The sequence below is a fragment of the Crinia signifera genome, chromosome 4, assembly GCF_055691185.1.
Source record: "Crinia signifera chromosome 4, ASM5569118v1, whole genome shotgun sequence".
NCBI classification, from domain to species: Eukaryota; Metazoa; Chordata; class Amphibia; order Anura; family Myobatrachidae; genus Crinia; species Crinia signifera.
This window is the reverse complement of record NC_139220.1, coordinates 45,674,153-45,693,786: the sequence shown is the minus strand read 5'-3', so window position 1 is coordinate 45,693,786 and position 19,634 is coordinate 45,674,153. Positions and strand designations below refer to the sequence as shown.

General features: G+C 42.1%; 1 protein-coding gene and 1 long non-coding RNA gene across 5 annotated transcripts in view; one reads left to right on the top strand and one right to left on the bottom strand.

Annotated features, from left to right (window-relative positions):
- EBF1 (EBF transcription factor 1) overlaps positions 1-19,634 on the bottom strand; it is a 310,040-nt gene that overhangs the window by 283,307 nt on the left and 7,099 nt on the right. The window lies entirely within an intron of this gene.
- On the top strand, positions 703-19,551 carry LOC146074019 (uncharacterized). The gene is made up of 3 exons (XR_014473352.1): positions 703-984; positions 16,928-17,009; positions 19,258-19,551. It is a non-coding gene; the product is annotated as an uncharacterized LOC146074019 (long non-coding RNA).

Below are 19,634 nucleotides of genomic sequence, written 5' to 3'. Positions count from 1 at the left end.
TTTTTTTCACCTAAGACCTGGAGTGACGCCTACTGTATTGGAGGTTGTATTAGTGGCTGCAAGGCTACTTGGGAAGGCACCTGGGCACGTTTATGTGATTGAGCGAGGAGTGCCGGACACCCCACATGTTCTATATATATATATATGTATATACAATCACATAATAAAGGATAATAATAATAGCTTAATTTGTGGGGGTAACATAAAAAAGTCCCACAACAATTTTTTGCAGGTTTTCACTTTCAAGATTCACCTTTATTCTTGGAATTATTTATTAATTTATTTACAGTTTCTTATATATTAGCATTCCTGATATTATATACAGTATTAAGCACAAAACCAGTACAGATTTAAGTAATTTGAATTACTTTAATCTAGCAATATATGGTCACTAGGTGTCATTATTTACTATGTTACGTAGGTAGTGTAGTAGTCTACTGATGCCGTGATACTCCATACAACCAACCTGACAACTGCATGTAGTCACAGGGATAGGTGGAGTGTGAATGTCCCGCAGACTAGGCATACTCTTGTGAGGAGTAGCTAGCCATTTTACAGACTTCCCCCTGGTTCTCAGGGTATAACAGGAGATTCCCATTCGCAGCGTGTGCGGGGGCTCCAGTGCTGGGCGGGGCTCTGCCTGCATGTCTCTCACACGCGGTACAGCTACTTTCCTCTAATACTCTCCGCTCAGGCCACGCCTCTAAAATGGGGACCGCGCAACTGCAGCGCGGAACTTTTATGCAGGGCCCTCCCGAGTCCTCGGTGTTCGTCATGTGCGGCCACGCCCCTTACATGCATATGGATGTACTGTCGCTCTGAGTCCTGAATGAGGGAAGATGGATCCTTGCTGTGACGGCCCTGCTCTGCCTGTCCTATACAATCTGAGCAGTTGTCAGGGTCTCTCTCCAAATTCTTCCAGGCTAGAATGTGGTGTGTGAAAAAACACCCGGGATCTTGTCAACAACTGACAGGGTAAAGAAGGTGAGTGGGTCATACATGTTCTCTCCACCAGATGCAGAATTCTTTGGTCCTGGATTTGCCATTTAACCAGTTACCTTACAAACATTTTGGAATATGTATAAATAGTAGCTAATAAAAAGCTAATTTAATATAATTGAAATAAAATATGCTAAGTGGGTGTCTAGTGCCACCCTGTGGGCAAATTTACAATATATCGATTCAAACCCCCCCCCCCCCCCCTAGGATTGTCTTCACTGCAGCAAATTTCCTGTCACCCCCACACACACACGCACCCGCACATAGCATCCCTTCCCTAATATTACTGTCACCAGTCAATATCCCCCCCCCCCATTCAATTCCTGTCCACTACTCTGCCCACTTTAATCCCCACCACCCACCATTAATACCTCTTCCCATCCCAGATTATCCCTATCCCAGTGGCCAGAGAGCCCTCATTTTTTCCCCATTGCCCTCCCATATGTGCACAGGAGTGCAGAAGAGCATGTGGCATGTAGTTCATTGGGGACTGATTAGTCCCCTCTGAGCAGGAAGTAGGAGCTTCTAATAGGGGCTTATAAAAACACATCACCAGTCCGCTCTGAGTACAGTGCAGTGATCCACAATCCAGCGCTCAGAGAGGGCGGGACCACTTGTTTCTGGTTGCATCCCATATGCGTCCAGGCAAGTGGTTCATTTAGGATTTCAGTCACACCCTTTTCATCGATTAATTACTTTGGGCTAGATGCACTAAGCTTCAAAACTGATCAAATAGAGAGTGATAAACAGCCAGCCAATCAGCATCTACCTGCCATGTCACAGACTGTGTTTGAAAAATGTCAGGTAGGAGCTGATTGGTTGGTTATTTATCGCTCTCCATTTTATCACTTTTAGAAGCTTAGTGCATCTGGCCCTTTGTCACAGGTGACTGTAATCACTGTGGTATAGTAAAGTATTGTTTTAAGTACATCCCCTAATATGGTAACTCACGGTTCCAAATTTCACTGCATCATATGCACATAAATATATTGGCAATGCTTACATGTTTGTAATGTTTAAATATACTTAGCACTACATAAAATAAAAAAGGAGAATTCCTATCTAGGTTCCGTCTTACAAATTTGGGCCTGCCAGATTAAAATATTGAAAAGTACAGGAAATACCTAAATGCTAGAATTCCCCAGCCGCAGCTTACCAACATGTAATAGCAAACCACCTAATTTACCCGCTACACAATAATAAAACATGTTCCGCAGACGTATCGCGGTTTCCAAAATAAATAGTTATTTTTACAATCAAAACCAGGTTTAATGCCAGGGCTCACAGATACAATCGCCTGAACCTTAACCTTCGGCCGAGTCATCAGTAACTGGCAAGAAAGAAATGAACAATTGTCGCTATAAATCAAAGCTTGTCACATATACAGTAAGTCACAATAAAGTGGTTACTATTATCAAAGAAACCCGATCACACATAGAGCAAAGCATTGTGCAGGTAAAAAGAAAAAAGTTTTAATCCCAATTATAAGCATTAGGCTGGAAAATGGGTCATGTGTAATAGGCTGAAAAGTACTTTAATAGAGTAGTGATTGTCAACCTAACCTCGGATACTAATATCCTTCCCCAGGCCTACTTAGGGGCTGATGGTTGGGATATGCGCATGGTGATGCCTTCCCCATCTTCAACGAACACCATCAGAAATGAAAGTCAGTACAGACTGACTTTTATTACCGAAGGGGAGAGAATCCTATTCGATGGTCGGCGACAGTGAAATGATTTCTTTCCCATTTGGCCACATGTGAGGGGATGTGCTTGTGTATACATCCCCGTGCATGGTACCAAGGGGATTCTATGGGTGAGCTTACTACCTGCGGTTTACCGCACGGTAAAATTGACAATTAATTGAATAGCTCTAGGTGTAAAACCTGGGTTTTTAATCCTGCAGTAAACACAGTGTGAAATTGATTTTGACCCATAGAGAAAACAGTATCCTATTGACCTCTGCTTTATTTAGTTTAGACTGTATTAGAATGGAACTTTGGGAAAAATGACACTGAGTAACACTGTGTTCATCTATGGCAATGGTCCCTAAACTCTGTATTGTGGCACCCTGGGGTGCCTTAGGACTATTACAGGGATTCCTTGAGTTGGTGGTCCAGGACTAAAGGTGGCCATACATCAGAAAGACCTGCTTACAATCATGATTGTGTCCAATTTTCCCTTCAACTCCCCTGCAGTCCTTGGTAGTTTTTGGACACACAATGTACTCACAAGCCGTCATACAATCCGTTGTACAATCCAGCTGCTGCATACGACTGGTCATCTCACAATCGATTGTATGCACCTACACTGCCTGAAAACTGCCACTCAAATGGCGCCGTTGCATGAGCCATCAAACGACCGATTGCATGTGTTTAAATGCACATGCAATCAACTCCCAATCCCAACTGATCAAGTGATGCAGCAAGTCTGATCAGAAGACCAATCCACCAACCCGTGGTACCATGCATTGCACGATTGTGTGCACACAATCTGAATACAATCCCTCAATATTGTATGATTGGGTGTCTTTCAGGTGTGTGGGGGCCTTAACTCAAATTATATATGGACAAAGTACTGGTGGCTTCCAATCATAATTTATGTGGACAAACAGAAGTGAATCATGTCCCTCACCATATAATTGAACATAAGAATGACATAAACCCAAATGACTTCATTTTTCTGAAAATATTGTCAATAAGAAACTTCTGGTCTAGCGGTGCTGTGAAAAAAAAAATCTATTTCTCTAGGGTGCCGTGATTCAAAACATTTTGAGAACTACTGGTCTATGGAAAATTGTTGCTCGTCTAGGTGATATCACCAGAGACAAGTGATAGGGCTTGTTCCCACCTACCAGCAGTTAAGGCACTTCTTTTAGTTGCTAATTCCAGACAAACGCATTAAATATAGTACGAGGCACAAGCTATTTCTTATGTACTGACAATGTATGCAAGACAAATGCATAATTATAGCGCCCATTTTCCAGTGAGGAAGTGTGAATGAGCCCCTGCGGATGTAACAGATCTGGGGATTGCTTACTTAGTTCTGTTTGGGGTTCCTTTATTCTGTAGGGAAAAAAACAACCACAACTAATACAATAAAATATAATTAACACACTTCACACTTCTCTTTAATCCCAAACCTAATATCTGCCACAATGCACAATTTTGCCTATTGTATGATTACATTTGTGTGTTATATACAGCATTGCAATCCAAAGCCTCATCTGCTACATACAAGGCAGGCAATAAGGGATGGCCATCAACCATCGATGATTTGAAATCAATGATGGTTCATGGCCGATGTTGAATAATTTTGCCATCGATGGGGGAGAACCAGATGGTTTCCCTCCATCGATAGCTCCGCCCCCAACACCCGCAAAGCCTCACGCGCCCATGTTTTGATTGGCCCACAGGCCAATCAATCAAACACAATGGATGACCATCGATATGTAAAAATATTGATGGTCATCCATTGAATAGTTTACCACTATCGATGGCCAGTTGCAGAATTGCCATCGATGGCAACCATCGATGGCAATGGCAACGATGGCCATCCATACATGCAATACAACAACAACAAAGCAAGGGCAATGGCAGGGGGGCTTAAAGAAGAGACCCTACATATATCTGCTACTTGTTGCACTACGGACTTATTTTGGGTGCTGATGGATCTGCGGCGCATAGCACAAGGTGCCAATGTTAAGTACTTTGCACATATGCGCCGACCCGTACTGCTGACTCCAGGTGGCGAGCGGTTGGAGATAGCCTCCATTTCTGAAAATGGAGGCGTGTTTCCGCTGTTTCGGGAAGAAGGCAGAGACCAAGATGTCTATCAGAGAAAAGAGATTTCCTGGCTTCTTGGTGGCTTCTGCAAGCAGCCAGCCGATGGTGCCAGAAATGATCCGGTACTGCATAGAAGCATTGAACAAGGACACATTAAAAATGTTGCTTTGGAGCTCACAAAGTTCTGGCATCACCCCTGCCCTCCGGCCTTTTCCCCCTGTGGCAGTGTGTATGTGAGAACTCTGGTCGCACATGCCTAGCAGGCAAACCCAGAAGTGGTCACTGCTACTGATTGAGTAGTATTAGTGATAGCGGACAGCTGTCCCTCCGCCAGAGCATAGCTGATTTGGTCCAATAGGTGAGAATTCACCACTGCAACTTGCGGTGGACCTTGAAAATGAGAAGTCAAGTAAAAAAAAAGGTACTTGTGTAATAGCACGGCGCCGGCTATTCTACGTTTTCAGCGAAAGCTAAGCTACGCTGTCAGCGTAGCCCAATGGCTGTCTAGCATACTTAGCATAGTGACTCCACGGCAGCCCAGCTCTTTCCCCGGCGTTCATGGCTCTGTCCCTGGCGTCCATGGCAAGCCTAGTGAGTACCTCTCACACAGCGCTGGTAACCGCCAGGTCCCCTGCGCTGGTGGATGCTGGCGGAGAGGGGATCATGCCGGCGGAGAGGCGCTCCATCTGTCTGAGATGCAGATGCGTCTCAGAAGCTCCTGCGTCTCAGTATTATTGTCCACTTCAGGGAGAGCCCCTCATGAGGGGATGAGTTACGCGTTCCCCCAACCTGTTCATACCCCCACTATCCACGTCGGTGTGGAGTTGATTTTATAAAGTGTGGCGAGCGCAGCGAGCCCCGCGAGGGGACACGGATTACTTTACATGTATTCCACGTACCCTCGCGGGGCTCCCTTCACTCGCCACGCTTCGGGCTCGGTGCCTCGCTGCGCTCGCCACACTTTATAGAATCAACTCCACGCCGACGTGGATAGTGGGGGTATGAACAGTTTGGGGGGATGCGTAAAGCGGCCGCTCGCCATGCTTCAGACTGGCGAGTGGGGGTGTTTCAGGAACACATATCTGACAGGAACGCTGACTACGCTACGCTACTTCTGACAGGGACACTGACTACGCTTCCTACACTAGCGGGAACACTACGCTACTTCTGACTAACTACGCTGGCCATGCAAACACTGCGCTGATTCTGACATGGATGCTATGCTAACCACGTAACGGGTGCCGTGCTATTACACAAGTACCAAAAAAAAACTTCTAGAGAATACAAATGGACAAATAACCTAATCTGCCCACAGCCCAGCCTGTAAGCCCACGTCTATCACAACAGCCTTTCCGAATTACTTTTCTAGCAATACTTTGGCTTCCCAAAAAACATCCTGAGGCCCAGGCTGGCCCCCCGCTGTATGTAATTTAAATCAGTTTGGAGTTCTGTTCCACTCCACAACGCCATGTAACGCTAAGTGAACATGAATAAGTCGCCTTAATAATGTTTCGGCAAGCACACTACCTATTATAAAGGCCACACACTAGAGATATTGTCAGCAGAGACATCCCCTCGAGTTGGCTGACAGTGAAACATATCAGTGTACCTAGAGTTCCTGCTAGATCTGAATGATTTACAAGAGGATTGTGGTAATAATTGGTATCTCTTTTCCAAGCGAGTGGCATTTGATCGCTATGTTAAGCTCACTTCCCCAGCAAGCATCTTATTAAACATTTGTTGTTAAAGAACAATGCACCTAGAGCAGACAGGGAGTGAATGCACTGACATTGCTGTCATGACTTCTCATCTGAGCTTTACACCTCCTGATCCAAGAGCCAAGTCAGACTCCCGACAAGACACTTGCAATTTTCCTTTCAATTCAGACATCAGAGCATGGTGAAAACATGAACCTGTAGCACATCTGGGCCCCAATCCACTACAGACTGGCACGTGTATCTGTCTTATTTTCTCCCCATGATGTTTGCTATCCCTGATGTTTGCTAGAGGATGGGAAATCATGCAATTACAGTGTCAAGACAGGCGCACAAGTCAAGTTCATTGCAAAAGTTAATGATGCAGACGGGTGGGAACCAGCCGCCCCAACTACTGTGCTTTTCTAATGGCAAATTCTGAAAGAGGAACGGTTACATTAATGATGATATCAATCCTGTTCTATATAACTTAAATCTGTGATCATACTGCGTGCATATACTGTATATCCGGTCCCTGGGTCGGCAATATCTAGGTCGACAGTTACGAGGTCGACCACATGACAATGGTCGACATACCATAGCTCGGCACTGAGAGGTCAACACAAGCTTAACGTCGAAATGGACATGGTCAACACTCAAATGGTTTGAGTTTTTCCATTTTTGGGGATTTAGACCAACTTGGTTCATATGTTACTATCCAAGTGGGCATAGTGAGAATATAACAGTGTGCTGAGCGCAAGGAAAGGCACCGTGCATGAAGCATGGCGAGCGTAGAGAGCCATAAGGTGCATACACACTGTACAATTTTTTGGACCAATTTCGTTGAAAGACATTTCCCTTGAACCCAGTGTCCTGGACGAAAGATGTTGACGAAAGATATTGACGACAGACGAAAGACAAAAGATCTAACTACAGTTTATAGGCTCTTTTTGGAAGATATCCAAATTGAGCTGCATGCACAGGTGACAAACAATCTTAATGAACAACTGGCGGGTATGCGCATCATCATTCGTCGTTTGTCTGTCGTCAATTTCTTTCATCAACATCTTTCGTCCAGGACACTGGGTTCAATGGAAACGTCTTTCAACAAAATTGGTAAAAAAAATTGTACAGTGTGTATACACCTTATTATGGCCGCAGTACATTTATGTGGTGTCCATGTCCGCATACATCGACATAGACACCAACAATGTAAAAAACTTGTTTCGACCTTTTGAGTGTCAACCATATCCATGTGGACCTTAAGTTTGTGTTGACCTTTTTTCCTGATATTAAAATATTGTTATATAAAGACCATACGCCCTAGGCTGCGGACCAGTCCTGACATTGTATAAAACCCGGGTCAGAAGCAAAATTAGATTTACCCCGTTTGCACTGCTTGAATAATTTGGGTCAGTGGAAAAAGAGTTCCTGAAAAATAAAAAATAAATCCAACCTGGGTAGCTACCAGCATCGGGCCACGCAATGGGTAAGGTGCAATCTAAACGGATGACCAAGGTTTTACCACCCAGGTCCTTTTATAGCCCTATGGAGAGTTGGCTCACCGGCACTTAGAGATGATGTCATCTTCAAGCACCGGCATAGGGAAGACCCTCCAAAACCCAGGACCAGCCATGTGGTGTGTATAGGGTTTCAAACCGCCGTGACATAATTTTAAACCCTTTTCAGTTGACCGGGTCAGACCTGGGTTTTAGGTGGAATATGAGTATTATTTGTAGGCCTGTCTCTAAGGATACAGGATCATAGTAATACTCTAATCTATTTTTTAAAACATATATAATGTAAGACAATTATTTTACTTACAACCTGACAGGTTCTCTGTAAAATTACCATATATATATGAGATTGATCTGAATTCTTTGTGTTGTTATTGCTGTCTTAATGTCATTCTTATAGATATAAAAGGTATAAGTGTTTACAGCACTTCAAAATATACTTATTACTTGCTGTCCCTAATTTACATTAAATGTGGAAGCACGTCTTTGATTTTACAAAAAGCAAATGGAATAACAATGTAACAATTGAGAAGTGCAATAGACTCTACCTATGCTTTATACAAAAATGGTAATAAAAAAAATAATAATACATCTAGCACCTATATAGATAGAATTTTTAACAGAGTGGAATAAAATGAAATTTAAAGAGTCGTGGTGTAGAATAAGAATTTAGATCCCTTCATTTACCCTGTGAATGTGTGTGTGTGTGTGTGTGTGTGTGTGTGTGTGTGTGTGTGTGTGTGTGTCTTGATGACCCCTCTTGATGAAGGTGCTCAGAGCACCGAAACGGCCGTCGAGAAGACGAGTGATGTAATGTATACTATTCATGTTAATTCAAATAGGGGAGCTACACCACCACTCTATGGGGGAAAGTTACTAAGATGTGTATTCTACTTCACATGTGATGTTGCTATGGGCAACCAATCAGAATCTACTTCTTATTTATTTAGCACCCTCTAGAACAACCTGTGGCTCTTGAGCCTCATGCGGCTCTCCCCCTTGTAAAGTGCGGCTCCTGCTCCCACTGCTGCCTGCCACCCACCGTCTGTCCCAGTCCCCCCTGCTGCCGGTTCCCTGAATCCCTTCTCCTTCTGAGGGGAGGAGAGCGCGCATCGCGCATCTCTCCTACCCCTTACTGTGCATCCTTGTGACTGGGCCGTCTAACAATCAGAGCTCGTGGGCCAGCAGCCAATCAGGAACCAGCCAGCGAGCTTCGATTGGTGGGCGGCCCAGTCACAAGGAAGTGAGGGGGAAGGATACGGGTGGTGTGCTGTGCTCTCCTCCCATCGGTGACATGACAGGAGGACTGCAGGGGGACACCAGACTGTCCTCTCCTCGCCTGGCAGCAGCAGCAACAACGGTGAGTGCTGCTGCTGGGAAATTTGCACTGTGGGGGCATAGCAGTTTGTGGCACTGTGGGGGCATAGCAGTTTGTGGCACTGCGGGAGCATAGCAGTTTGTTTGACTGCGGGGGCATACCAGCTTTTTGGCACTGTGGGGGCATACCGGGCACCGTGTGGTGCATACCAGGCACCGTGGGGGGCATATGTGTATCTGGCACTATTGGAGGCATATTTGTATCACACCCACCCAAGGGGTCAAAAAAGACGACGCCCCTTTTTTTGGCGCATGCGCCTTCAGCGCGCGCATGATGTCAGCTCTTTAGCTTGACTACCGATATTTTTCGGCTCTTTACCTCTGACCGGTTGGCCACCCCTGCTCTAGAAGATAGTAGACAGGATCTGATTGGTTGCACATAGCAACATCACATGTGAAGTAGAATACACATCTTAGTAAATTTCCCCTTATATATTTGGACTACAACTGGGAAAGTAACCTGTGGTGCACGCAGCTGTAGGGGAGCGTTATATGTGTGTCCAGGACAGGTGGTCATTGCTCCCGTCCCAGTGCTGAAAGACAGCTTAGTGATAGGCCGGTACGGTAATATTACGTTAGGTGTTTTGGAGTGTACCCTGACTGTGAAATCTGTGGAAATCCCTGCGATGCTGTAACCTTGTTTGCCGGGCTTTTAACCTGGTATGCTGTTTACTTCTGCTACAAAATAAAGACCCAGACTTCATCTATATCCAATGTATGTGATTCCTTGTCACAATATTTACTGTCAGCCTATATGCCTTAGATCTTGTATACCACACCCTCAGTGCCACAGACAAAACTGTGAAATGTAATCGTACATGGGTTATAATAAGCCTCAAACACTGCTGCCCATCATAGAGATGACATAAGCCCTGCTTCGGCTAATGAGAGGCCTTTTCCTTTTTAATCTGTTTTTGTTCCCCATCAAACTGAATTTTCTGCACATGATAAAATCGGCTTCCCTGCATCTAACAGTACTCACAGCATATTATTCTGTCATATCTGCAGCTCTACATTTCCAGTCATAAAATTGTTGAATCTCCAGAAAGACATTTTGCAAACCATTACGGCCATATCTGCCAGAACAAACTTTACATATCTCAGATCTTCAAAGCTATCAATGATGCGTCTATATCTCAGTAATCTGGCCTCTCTTTAAGACTCTCCCCTGAGAGACCTCCCTCTATCCAGACGGAGTGTCGCTCACACAACAACAAAGTGCCAGCCAAACCACTAAAAACATGACTTAATAAAAAGTATATTATCAGCAAAGTATTTTGTGACTAAGGACAGGGTTTAAAAACTGTACACAGCAGAAAATCTTTTGGAAAAAAGCATTTATGTGTCATATTTAAGTGTTGAAATCTTCATTATATATAAGAAAAATGTAGCTTTAACTGTAACAAGCTATGGAAACAAAACATTAGTTATTCTCCATGCTGGACCTTGTTTCATACACACTGGGCGACTTTGAGCTGAAAGCCGATCAAAACAGCAAGTTTGAGCAGCCTTCAGCTCAAAGCCGCCCAGTGTGTATGGCCCGGCGATGAGCAGTGATGTGTGCTCCTGCATCATCGCTGGGAAAGCTTTGGGGACGGCTTTGCATAGCGCTGCGCTATGCAAAGCAGTCCACCCCCCCCCCCCCCCCCCCCGCTGACCATGCCGGGCAGGGGGAAAGCCGCTCAGTGTGTATGCACTGAGCGGCATTCCCCCCAGCGAAGATAGTGATCATCTCTGTCCATACACGCTGGGCATAATCGCCCAGTGTGTATGGACCTTTAGGAAGCAGAAAGTGGGAAAAATTTAAACTTGCCCAGGCTAATGTGCATAACTATTACGGCAACAGTATGGCCAGGTGCAACTGGCTGCTCCTGTGGAGCCATATTTGTTACATATGGCTGATTGCTGGTGCAGAGTAAACAGCGACACAAAGAGGGAGGAAAAGGCGGTACTTAGCACCCATCCCAGTCAATCCAGGGGGATATACCGCAATTCCATTTACAATATGGCAGGCTCATGTTCCCTAGTACCAAATCCAATAGAGCTCCCTGTTTCCAGGCACCATTTAGGGAAGGTCATTGGAATACCACTTTGTAGCCTTCTGTAGCCAGCCAATCTGTTCGGGGAAGGGTAGAGAGAACTGGTACCAGGGGTGGCTCCAAAGATTGGGCAGCAGGACAGTTAATAATTTAAATAGGGTAGGCACAGCAACTGACACCAACTGCCAATCAAAACGGACTCACTGGCATTGGGTGTGGCTCCCCTATTTGAATTTTGGACTCTGCTGCAGCCCTTCCTCTGGAGCCGCCACTGTCTGGCACATGCGCAGCCAATATGACAACCAATGTGATAGAAAATGACAAATCGTGATGTGTTAATCCCTGAAATATAAACGTCAGCATATTCACACATGTCTAGTGTATCAGGTGCCTTTTTTAATATTTAGAATGTACAGTTCAATTTCTTATAGACCATAATGTGTTCAGGCCTAGACTCCCTGTCTCAATCTCTGATTAAAGAAACACTCACGTTTTTTTTTTTTTAAAGTACATATACAGTAGGCGGATATTTAACAATTTATTTTTAAATGTCACAGGTGCTCTGTTTTTGCACTCAAGTCACGCAAAGGAGTGTGGACTGTAGGACTTTAGGAGGTTTTTCTTTATGAAAAAAATATGCTATTACTTTACATATAATTTAATCTACTAAATGTTTGTAACATAAATGATAAAAAATAATGACATAAAATGTTTTATTATTGTTTTTCCTTCATGTAAAAAAAAAAACCCAAAACAAAACACATCTATGGGCCAATTGTGTAGCCACAAAAGCCCGGCACAGCAGTCAGCCTCATTTCCAAGTCATCACTTGACACCATTCCCGTGAGATGAGATTGCTTGGTCTGTACCCTACTTGTTAACCTTTCTCATTTTCCTGGCATAGTAAAAAAAATGACTGCAGTCAAAGGGGAATGGATTACCAGAAATAGCTGTGATTTTATGAAATGGTTGTGGCTTATGTGACACTAGGCATAGCTCGGGCAAATATATTTTATCCCAAATTTCCAAGTATGTGACCATTTATGTGTAAGTACTGTAAGTGAACTGAGGCCTTCAACTCATCCACTATGGTGCCACAGAGAACTGCATTGTGCTGCACACTATACTGCCAGTGGCCAGCGATGTACAGTGTATAGCAGTCTTCCTGAACCACATGTTCACCATGAACAGCAATATAACAGACAGACAGAGGACAGTGTAGTATATATAAAGTTAGTTTATGTGCATTAGCTAGGAACAGAAATCACATCACGTAGCTTCATACAATAACTTGCACTCACAGGTGTGTTCTCCAATGAGATTCTTCACATGCAATTGTGCAACACATGTTGCTTGCGAAGCCCAAACTACTCAATTAGCTTTATTCTAGATTCATAGTTTATGGGCACTATTACCTATGCCTATTTCCCAGAAGGGCCGGTACTCCTTTATCTACCTGATTTTACTTGCTTGGGTGCCCTCCTAGGGGTTTGTAGGCCCCAATACAGAAGAAGGATGAAGAGGCAGTACTCCGAGACTGTAGCCAATGTAAACAAGTGTGAACGTTTCGGGGTTACCCCCTTCCTGATGAAATACACTTTTTCACAATGGTTATAGCCTCAGAGTGCCGCCTGTTTATCCCCCTGCTCTCTTTGGGGTTTATTTAATAAGGTGGGAGTTCTATTGAAGATGGATGTTGCCAAGGGCGGGTGTTGTATACGTCCACAACAGTCTGGATTCTGATGGTCGTTTCTCCCAAATGTCAGGAACATGACAGGGGGCGAGCGCATTGAAGCCCCTTGCGCCTTGCGGGCTTGAGGAAAAATAGCCCATGTAAGTCGGGATTCCAAGTGTAGGGCTCCTACAGTCGGGATTCAGATGTCGAAGAAACGACCGATGGGATCCTGACTGTCGATCACTTATTTGGCACCCGCTACGGGCAACCAATCAGATTATATCATGGCCTAGAAGGTGCTAAATAAGTAGATTCTGATTGGTTGCCTATAGTAACATTCCATCTTCAATAGAACTCCAATCTTACTCAGGGGTGAATTTATGAAGCTTGGAGAAGTGTTATCTATCCCCATAAAGAACGTTATGAGCAAGGTGATAATGGTTCAGCCAATCAGCTCTTACCTGTCAATTTACATATTGTAGCTGATTGGCTGAACCATTATCACCTTGCTCATAACGTTCTTTATGGGGATAGATAACACTTCTCCAAGCTTCATAAATTCACCCCTAAATACTCTCTCTCTCTCTCTCTCTCTCTCTCTCTCTCTCTCTCTCTCTCTCTCTCTATATATATATACACATACATACACATTATTTAAACAATTCTAGGTATAGAGGTGTAGGTATATGTATTATTAATTCTAGGTATAGAGGTGTAGGTATATGTATTATTAATAGTTAGCTGATAGCATTATGTATAGTTCATAGATTCCAAACCAACTTCCTCGGTGAACAGAGCGCAGCATGCCATAAAGTGAAACCTACTCTAGCTGCCACGTCAGACTCAATAAACGCAGTCCACCGGCACACATTGTGTTTCCAGTTCAATTAAACACATGAAGAAAGACCAAAACATTCTATTTAAAAGAATGGTACATTTTAAAAAAATCCTATATGTCACGATAGTGTTCCTTTCAAACCCCTTTGCAGATACAGCCTCAAATGAATGTGTTGAGAATTTATAACTGCAACCATATGTGCAATTAAAAAACTGCGGCTCTGGGTGTACAGAAAGGCCATGCAAACTTGATGGACCTTTAATCCTAAACTGCGATGGTTTTCATTAGAGTCACATTAAATAACGAAGATTATTTTGAAAACGTTCAGCGCACAGCACTTATAGCCAGGTCGCCCCTGAGGACAGGTCTGCTATACCCTGATAGGATGATGTCATACTGTGCCTTGTGTAGAACTGAATGACATCATCCATTGTAGGGAAAAATAAAACCACACAGAATTATCACACAGCATCCCACTGCAGAACATGCGAGGGATCAAATTACCCGCTGGAAGACAGAATTGCAGGGAGTGTGAAAGACAGGACCCAAGAGATTGAAAATTAGGAGCAGAATAAAATACATGTGAATCAGCAGTCCTCATTAGTACATACCCTCTATTATATTACGATTAGGAACGCTTACTGGTGTTTATAGGAACAGCAAAAAAGGCTGCATCTGACTAATATACAATGCACTGTGGTTTTAGCACGCACACACACTGGCTAAGGGAGCTTGCAATCTAATTTCACACATGCACACTATTTATCCATGGCTACTAATGACACCAGTATTTCTTTAGACCATAGCAGAGCATAGCTCCCTGGTTGGGAATGAACCCAATGACCCAGTACAGCTATTCAGCATTACTAACCCATCTGCCACCATACAGCCTATTTAAGAATTTTTGATCAGAAGGAATCCGTATGTATTTTAAGGATTAACGGTCTCCATCTGCGGTTTATATGGTTATGCTAAGTTATCTTGGAAGTCTGGGCCCTTCATAAAAAAAATTCTAAATACATCCAAGTTCAAAAATTCCCACATTAATGTGTTCAACGTTCAGCAGTTTTGGTTGGCCCGTGCTACGTTCTTTCATTACGCCCTCGCCAAATGAATACGAATCCGCAAATCTATATTGCGAGTTTGCACGTCATTTGGTGCTGGCATCTTGCCGACTTGGTCGGGAAATCAGTGGGCAAAATCAGAAATATCAACATGGGATTCATAAAATGCATCTCTGCTAATATGTTCATATTTGAAGGTAGTTCAGCCATTCACGTTTGAAGCAGCTCTAGCGTAAATTTCTCAGAACAAATGGCAGAATGTAATACAGGAGGGAGCAGTTGGGATGCCAGACTGAAAAATACATTAGGCCATCTGGCTGAGACAGCCTCTCCAAAAACCTCATCTTTGTTTTCACCCCCCGACTCCAAACAACACATTTTCCACTGTGATGAGTATACATTTTCCCCAAACACCGACCCTGATCATGCATGCAAATTGTCGCTTTGTTTACGTGATTATTTGTATTCATTCGCTGTTATAAAATAAAAACACACTATAAAAGAGGAAGAGGGCAAAATTGTATTTATAGATGGATGAGACTTAGGGATCATGGCCTCTCAGATCAATGCAACAAATTATTTGTCACAATGCAGCATAAATCCTCACAAACTTGTACATGATGGCAGAATATAAACATCCAGGGAATAGCAGGCACACACACACACACACATACGTGCCCGCTCCGTCAAGGCCCACAGGATGTAACCACACACATTTTTATGTCAGCGAGGCACGCAGTTTGATAAAGGCCTTTCCTTATAACTTTGGTACATAAGGGCTTTACTATGAACAGGACTTCCTGATTGGTGGACATGCTCTCTCCACTTCCCAACTAACTTCCACTGCTGGTAATGACATCATTATTTTGCCAATTTATGATTGTGAGCATATATTTCTTTTTAAATGATCAGACTACCTGGTGTAAACCTTGGACAGCAGTCCCATATAGTATAGCAGCCATCATCTTGGCACTGTAATTTGCAAAAATGTATCTATAGTAACCCCTGAGAATAAAAGACCTATGAAATAACAAGTTTGTTTTCACTAGGCAGGAAAATTACACTTTTTTTTTAAATTAAAACTTCTCATTGGCTGCAGTCATTTGCATTTAACTGATGTGACCAATAGAAAGCTGAGGTCTAATTCAAAGTACTGAAACTTTATCAAGGCCTTCATTTTATGATTCCCAGCAGCAGGGAAAACCGCATTTTGATTTAAAGTAAATGATAGAAGAATACATGTATATCTAAATACTTATATTTCAAAATTAAAGATAGGCTTTATATATATAACCTGGAGAGTTTACAACTGTTTATTATTTTCATGGTTCAAAATTCCTTGTTTGATAATATTTATATATAGTGCTAGCATATTCCATTGTGATTTTAATTGGGAATACAGTACTAAAACCATTACTAGGTGATAACTGACAGACAGAGATATAGGAGGGCCCTGCTTCCAAGCTTACATTGTTTTATTGTAGAAAATACATATACACACCATTGGTCATATTTTAAGGTCACAGTTAGATAAGATAATGTATTAAGAGGATACACTCACCCTAACAAGTGCATTTTTAGCAACAACAGAAAATGACAACTACTACATAGAACTCAGAGGCAAAGAAAAAATGAGAAGATTAAAGGAAGAAGATGGAATGAATACGAAACAAAATGGGGTGTGGTGAAGAGGGTAGGGAAGAGGGAATGATAAACATTTACAGAGTTGGGAAGAGAACATAAAAGTCAGAATTAGCGGAGGGATGATTTACTTAACGTCAAAAGTATTTACGCTAAATTGGCAGAAATTCACACTGATACAATTGTCCATTTAAGTTACAATAAAGGGTAATACTTATTTCTACACTGATTATAAACAGAATGTGACTACAGACTCTCAGGCCTGGTGACATTTTACTCGTTCTATCTAAATCTCTTAGGGAGAGAACAGCTGAAAAAGGAAGAGAAAGCAAGAAAGAAAGAAAATGAAGCAAACAGTAAAAAGTCAAAATTAGAGAAAAGGTAAAGGACCAATTAGAGTGCAAATGGGGGTGAGGAATTTAGCATAAAAGAGAAGATGGACGCAATTTAGGCACAACTTTTACATGTAAAGAGATGATTGGAAGAAATAAATGACAAACAAACATATGTAAATTATAACATAAAACGGATGGGCGAATAACAGAAGGAGTGGGAAAGAGTATATATATATATATATATACTGTGTATATATATATATAAAATGCAACTACTGTGTCCCTATAGATTGCAAGAGGTCTCTCTCATACCCCTTTCACATTGCAGCTGTAACACGGTATATTGCAGTTTTTTTAGTGCTTTAAAACGGTTCCAGCTGCATTGTGAAAGCTACATTGTCAATTTACCGGTTACAGAAAACCGGTATTTTGACACGTGTTAAAAGCAGGATCCTACACGTTTCTGAGCCGTTTTACCTGCAGTCTGAACAGCTCAGAAACGGTATTTGCTACAAATGATAACCACACTTGATCCCCGCCCACAAGCAGGAAAAAAACATTTAAAATGACATTGTATGGCTTTCTATGGGTGAAACGGGTTGAATCTGAAAGGTACAAAACGGTATTTAAACTGCAATATACCTTTACGTCATGCAATATGAAAGGGGTTTAACTGGCTTTTGACCAGTTTTAAGACACGGTTAGAAAAACGGGTTGAAAGCAGGTTTTTGCAATGTGAAAGGGGTATCACTTCTCCATTTGTTCAGCCCAATGCAATGAAATATGTTAACGCTTAATTAATAAATGTTAAAATGCTGTGTATATTTACACATACACACTTTACGTGCACATATATTTTTTACATATATGATTATATATATATATATATATACACACACACACACAAACACACACACACTATTGTTTCCTTGCGTGTCAGAGCAATGATACAGTATCAGCTGTTGACCTCGCTGCAGTGCAGCTTCTTTGCCTTCTGCACAGATACCTTTCCAGGTTACTAGTTCATGTTAAACGCATCTGAGGCTGCAGCTTCTCACAGGATTCCACTCTAGTCACATCTGTCATGTCTGTGTGGGACTCATTTCAGAAAAGGGCACACACAAAGCAGCTTCTGCTCCATTTCAGAACATCAACACTGCCATCAGCAAGTATGCACCTATTATCCTAGGCAATCCTATGTGCTATATTTATTTAGATAGATAGATAGATAGATAGATAGATAGATAGATAGATAGATAGATAATGATATAGATAAATAGACGATAGATAGATAGATAGATAGACAGATAGATAGATTATAGATTGAGATAATGATATAGACAGATAATAATATAGATAGATGGATAGTAATATATATATAGAGAGAGAGAGAGAGAGAGAGAGAGAGAGAGAGAGAGAGATTATATACTCTAGATATATATGATATCAAATAGATGGATAGATAGACAGTCAGACAGACAGACAGACAGATAGATAGATAGATAGATAGATAGATAGATAGATAGATAGATAGATAGATAGATAGATTAGATAGAAAATGATACAGATAAATAGATAAACTATAGATAGATAGATAGATAGATAGATAGATGATATGATATAAATACTAGACCAGGGGGTCTCACATAGCCTTTTAATGTCCTTTCTGTGGAAAATCCTGCCAACCATATTTGTTCTCAAAAACATTTTAAAATGTACAATTAATATAAAAAAAAGTTCCTAAGCAATGCCATTACTAGTGTGAGTTACAGAAAAAGTACAGAAATGTAATACTAGCAAAACATGTTATCCACTACATAAACAGCAATGAGAAAATACAACTGTGTTTATGAAAATAATGAACGAACAATTGTGAAACGCTGCAAGCACTTTCATATGTTGGTAATATTCCTAGATCATAAAGGATTTCGGTGCTATAGTGCACTTTATGTTGAAGAGAACTGACTGTATATTATATGTCTCCAATAACCCATGTTTAATTATATATTTATAAATATACAAAAAAAAATTTTCAAGCAGCATTTCCAGTTATGTTTATATTCAATCACTGAAACATTTTTTTTTTGCCACTTTTTATATATTATATTTTTGCCATAGAGAGATAATGTGGTTATTGCATCATAGGGCCATTACAAAAGTGCAGGCTAGTGTTACATCCTCCTTATGTACTGATCTATATGGAATATATAATTGCAGCACTTATGGTGGATAACAGGATAAAAACGCAATTACAAGATTTTTTTTTATTTTTTTTATTTTTTTTGCTTTTAAAGGAAATGCCTTTAGAGTCTGCAGAAAAAGTCCAAAAATACAATGTGAAGTGCATAACATTGTCAGGAAGGAAGGAGGCTACAATGAGACGGGTGTGCTTTATAGAAGAGGAATCTCCCAAAAAGGCTCGCTAATAATAATGCATAACAATGCAAACATCAAACGCACCGCCCTCTCCCGCACGCACTATACTGCAGTGTCCTGGGAGCACGCACTGTACTGCACTGGGCTGGGGGATCAGGCACTATACTGCACTGGGCTGGGGGAGCACGCACTATACTGCACTGGGCTGGGGGATCACGCACTGTACTAGACTGGGCTGGGGGAGCACGCACTATACTGCACTGTCCTGGGAGCACGCACTGGGCTGGGGGAGCAC